The following is a 5691-nucleotide window of genomic DNA, read 5'->3' on the forward strand; positions in this document are numbered from 1 at the left end:
AAACTGTTTCTTCTTGTATTCAGCCTTTGTTTTGGTTGTTTTTACTATGTTCTCTGTTTTCACGCCCTGAAGTAATTTTTCTGTACTTCTACTGATGTAATCATTCAAGCCTCTCTTTTCTTCTTCCACCACCTGATGTACTTGTAACAGTCCTCTTCCACCAATTTTTCGTGGTAAATATAGCCTGTCAACATCATTTTTTGGGTGTAAAGAGTGATACATGTTCATTAGTTTTTGCGTTTTTCGATCCAGTTTTTCTAAATTGCTTTGTGTCCAATCTATTATTCCAGCTGGATATCTGATCACTGGAATTACCCATGTATTTATGGCCTTGTTTGTATTTCCACCATTTAATTTTGACTTCAGAATTTTTTGTACTCTCTTGATATATTCTTTCTGAGTCAGTTCTTTTACTTTCACATGCAGGATGTTATCTAATTCTAATACTCCAAGATATTTATAATTTTCATTGTTTAATAATGATTTCATAATGTCACCATTTTCAAGTTCTATTCCATCAATATTTTTTTACTTTTCCACGCTGCATAGACAGTACTGCACATTTGTCTAAGACAAATTTCATTTGAATATCATCACTGTACATTTTCACTGTATTAAGCAATGATTCAAGTTCAGTGGGACTCTGCATACAATTTCAAATCATCCATGTACAGGAGATGGTTTATTTTCCCAGCCTGATCAGAAATATAATTACCCATTTTTGTTTTCCTCTTTTGATGCAAACTTCCCCAATTTCTTCACCATAGGCCATTAACATGGTTTTCCATTTTCACATATTTTCCTTAAGGAACATCTTGATGTTTTCACTAATTCCAAAAATTTCCAGGCAGATATTAATCCAACTGTGAGGCAGTGAATCAAATGCTTTTTTGTAGTCAATCCATGTCATGTTCAAATTCGTCTTCTTGAATTTTTCAGTACCATTTTGTCTATTAGCAGTCAATCTTTAGTGCCTCTTGACTTTTTAAAATTGCCTTTCTGTTCAATAGGGTACATATTGTTTTCCATTAAATAATCATATACTGATGTTGCTAATGTCCTTGTGAAAAGTTTGAATGTTGTTGGAAGGCATGTGATTGGGCGGTAATTGCCAGGCTCATTGCCTTTTTTCATCCTTCACAATCAGAAATGCACAGCCTTTTGTGAGCCATTCTTCTCTGGTAGAATTTTGAAGCATTTCATTGAATTGCACTGCCATATGTTGATGAAAACTTGTTAGATACTTTATCCAAAACCCATGCAATTCATCTGGCCCAGGTGCACTCCAGTTATTCACATTTTTTGCTTGTCTGGCAACCATTTCAGTTGTTATTACCACATTATTCATCCGTTTCCCTTTAAATTCTTCATTAATATCTTTAATCCATGGGGAATTTCTTTATGTTCTACTGGGCTTTCCAAAATTTCTTGCCAACGTTTCAGGGCATCTTCTTTACATGGGATGATGTTCTTCTGCACTGTATTTTTTCCCCAGTGACTTACAGAATAATCGCTGATTGTTTTGAAATTGCAAATTTTCTTTTGTTCCACTTCTTGTATTTTCTGCGTTGTTGCCTGTAGTTCTTTTTACATCTCACCCAGCTCCTTTCTTACTTCTATCATCTCTGCTTGCATCAGTTCTTTCATGCTTTTAATTATTTTTTCAGTTTGAGTTTCATCCATTTTTGCATGCCTTCTAACATTCTTTTTTCCAAAACTTCCATTGCTGCTTGCCACTCCTGTTTATCTTTATCTAATTTCTTTGCCATCCTTGGACTAACCTTGGATCCGCTCCTAGTCACAGCCCTGCTTCTGAGCTCCATTGTTAAAATAGGTTTTCAATCTACAACACCAATCCTCTTGTTTTCATATAAATTCAGTCAGTTATTAACTTGCCAATTAAATTGCTGCAATTTTTTAATTTTAATTTGTTTTCTTTTCTTATATTTTACCAAAGTTCAAAAATTACCTTCCCAAAATGTCCGACGTGAGAACTCTATGGTAGCTCTCTATGGTTCTTCTTTTCCACTCCCAAAATGGCTACTCTTCACTTCCTCTCTAAGCACCAATCCTCTCTAAGCACCAATTCACATTTCTCTATGGTTTTCTCAGTCTCGCGATGTCTTCTAATTGCTCTCTCCACAGTGCCCCTCCCAGCCAGCACAGTTCTTATCGGCACTCAGAAACCACAGGCATGCATAAACAATCTTGTTCTTCTCTTCAAAACCTCCAATTTCCATGCAAAATCTCTACTCTTTCTCCATACAATTCTTTAAGCAAGCAGTTTACAGCGATATCAGTAAGTTACTTCCACTTTTTAACATTCTTTCTTGTTAATTTAGTCCCAAAAGGTCAGATAGCCATCTTTACCTTGCTTTGCTCCTTGTGGGTTTCAGTGCTGCTTCTTACGTTCAATGTAGTTCAAATTCTTTTAAAGAAGCCTGGATTATGAAGATCTTATGCCAGATCTTGGCTCAAAAAGGGCTCTGCAGTGATTGAAGCTCCCCTGTCTCAGAGCGGATCTCAAGACGTGGAGAAAGTCCTTTATTCAGGACTCCCCCCCCCCGTCGAAATCACACACTCTCCAAGGCTTGTAGCATCCCAGTTCTTCTTCTACCTGCAGAAGAGTGGCAGCAGGTATCTGTATGTACCTGACCCGCCTAAACAGAGCCCCTGATTGCCCAGCTCAACTGAACAACGTCAGATCTCCATTTTCTCCAGGCCAGAAGTCCAATTTCAGATTACTGATATCTCCAAGTAGTTTATTAATCTTCTTTTCCAGTCAGATTTTTCATTTTGGTATGACTGGCATTGTTGTTGTTGTTGTTGTTTTGTTGTTGTTGTTATTAATTTCTGGTCAGCTGCTCTTTCAAGAAAGAGCATTTAACAAAGTCCTCATTGATAACAAAAGAAGAACAAAAGATCCATTAGGGGAGGGGCTGTAGCAAAGTGGCAGAGCATCTGCTTGGCTGGCAAAGTTCTCAAGTTCAAACCCTGGAATCTCCAATTAACAGGGACCAGATAGTAAGTGATGTGAAAGACCTCTGCATGAGACCCCGAGGTGCCACTGCCAGTTGGAGTAAACAATATTGACTTTAATGGTTCAGTGTAAGGCAGTTCATGTGCCTATGTAACTATGCACATTTGTCCTGATGGGACTTTGGATGGTTAATAGTTAATCTGGTCGGCAACTCAAATTACCAGTCTAGTTCCCAAAAGAGGATTCTCACAAACTTAAAGCAACAAGACACAAGTACACAGGGCTTGGAACTCTATGCATGACTCAAGGATTGGCGCCGGGGTGTGTGTGTGTGCTTTATGGCCTTTCACAGATAAAATGAGAAACAGACTTATCACAGTTCATTAAGGTCTCATTTATTCCATACACAGGGGCTATAGAATCACTGCCTCTATACCAAGGTGTATATTCTTTTCTCCTTTTTAGTACCCCCCCCCAAGTTGGGAGAATGGAGAACTAAACTAATTCCTTTTCCACCCATGCAGCAGGGAGACCTTCTCGACTTCACTAAGTCTTAAGGAAACATTTCCATACATCCATCTTCCAGGAAATACCTCTAGTTCACCTTCAAGCAACAACAGTGTCAATACAAAGCTCTTCCAGTCTGTTTTTCATCACCAAGGGTATTGATGAAGTATTAGCCCAGATAGACATTCAACAGGTAAGAGCTTACTTGCCATCAGAAAGGCAGGAAAAGTCAAAAAACTTAAATTTGATGTTACAACATCAGAAGTGAGCAGACATAATGACTCTGAGACAACTTTGGGGGTTGTTTATATCAACAAATACACCTAGTGACCTGGGCAAAATAACATTCATGATCCTTACAATAGACTCTCTTTTCTATTTTATAGAAACATCATAATCCAATCAAACACGGGGAGTTTTCCCCCTCAGTCAACTCCCACATATCATAGTGACAACAGACACCAGCTTAAAAGGATGGGGAACTCACTGCCCAGATACGTGATTCAAGGAGAGTGTGTCTTCAAAAAAAAGAGAGAGAGAGAGAGAGAGAACAAACAGTATATAATGGTTCGAAACCAGAGTGATAAGGCTGGCATTATTAGCCTTTTCTTAATCAGCCTGGATCTTTTAAATATGCAGAGTAGCACTTGCTGGGTCTCAGGACTCAGACAAAAAAAGAGAGAATCACGGAAAGCAACAGCAAACCAAAAAATGTGCCATGATAAACTTACTAAGTCAGCAAAATGAACTATATTATAATAACAATAAAGGAAGAATATAATCAAGTGTTGTTTGTAATTAATCATTTTCAAAGAACGCACATAAACATTTACATTGAGAGGAAGTGGTCATTCAGGCATCAGTGAATACTCAAAAACATTTCTAAATCTCTCAAGACAACCAAATCAGCAGTGCAATAAAGGTACAGACATGAATTTCTAAAGTGCAAAGTGCTAGTAGTTGATTTCCTCAATCACAAATTTATATTCAGCTATAGCAGCAATTCTAAAGTGCTAGTGCCTGTACAAAGTGGCCGTGCTTCTCAGAGTTGATGTTTTAAATATATACAAATACAAAAATTCATTTTATATACAAATAAAGGTGCAGTACAATATAAAGAAGGGATGTGTCTTCTGGATTCCTCCACTTGTGAGCTACTACGGGCAGCCAGCAGGAGTCAGTCCCATTTCACAAATCTTCCTCACAGTAGTCACAAGAATGACAATCCAATACAATATTTTGCTGCATTAAATCGATTCTCAAGGTCGCTCACACAGATTCTCTAGTAAGGTGTATCTCTGCTACAGACCCAACATAACCAGGAAGTGTAAAACACTCAGGCAGACTACTTAAGCTGACAAGATGTGGACCATGCCGATCAGCCCCTGAATGACCAAATGTTCTAAGATATCACCGAAACCTTTTGGGGTGCCAGTGATGGAACCCCCTTTTTTAACATCAGCCAAAGATAGAAAAGTGCTGGTTCATTGAGGTGAAGGCAGAAGAATACACACCTTATATCACACCTGGAACAAGGGCCTACCTTAGGCCTTTTTCTCCACTTTCCGATTCTCAACAAGGTGCTGACTAGGAGACAACAAGAAAAAGTGAACATTACTCCGCTAATTTCCATACTGGATGGGAGGCCTTGTTTCTCCGATCTGATACAAATGTCGATGATGATCCCGTGAAAACTCCTAATCACACACGATCTGTCGGTAATCAGGTCTTGTTGAATTTTAACTCTATCCTCCTTGGTGTTTGCCACTTCTCCCAAATTTGGTATCATCAGCAAATGTAATGAGTAGTTACCCCTTCATCCAGATCATTGATAAAAATATTGAAAAGTACCGGGCCCAAAACCGAGCCCTGTGGCACCCCACTGGACACCTCCCTCCAATCTGATGAAATGCCATTGACCACCACTCTTTGGGTGCGGTCCTCTAACCAGTCCCCTATCCAGCAAACTGTCCTATAGTCCAGTCCACAGTCTTCTAGTTTACCCATTAGAATGTCATGGGGGACCTTATCAGAAGCTTTACTGAAATCCAGGTAAATCATGTCATTTTTCTCTACTAGGGCTTCTGTAGAGGAATGTAGTAAGGCGGCCACATGGTCATCCTTACCACTTTTTGTAAAATACTACAGAACACATTAAAAATTCTATAGAAGTTGCCTTTGGGAGGTGAGTCTCTAACAGATGT

The 5691-nt window shown here is 38.8% G+C and overlaps 1 long non-coding RNA gene across 1 annotated transcript; it reads left to right on the forward strand.

Annotated features, from left to right (window-relative positions):
• Window positions 1–2154: 2154 nt before the first annotated feature.
• Window positions 2155–4264, forward strand: LOC129326451 (uncharacterized). Its single transcript, XR_008596694.1, has 3 exons — window positions 2155–2299; window positions 3505–3680; window positions 3874–4264. It is a non-coding gene; the product is annotated as an uncharacterized LOC129326451 (long non-coding RNA).
• The last annotated feature ends 1427 nt before the right edge of the window (window positions 4265–5691 follow it).

Source organism: Eublepharis macularius, chromosome 3 (assembly GCF_028583425.1).
Source record: "Eublepharis macularius isolate TG4126 chromosome 3, MPM_Emac_v1.0, whole genome shotgun sequence".
Lineage (NCBI taxonomy): Eukaryota > Metazoa > Chordata > Lepidosauria > Squamata > Eublepharidae > Eublepharis > Eublepharis macularius.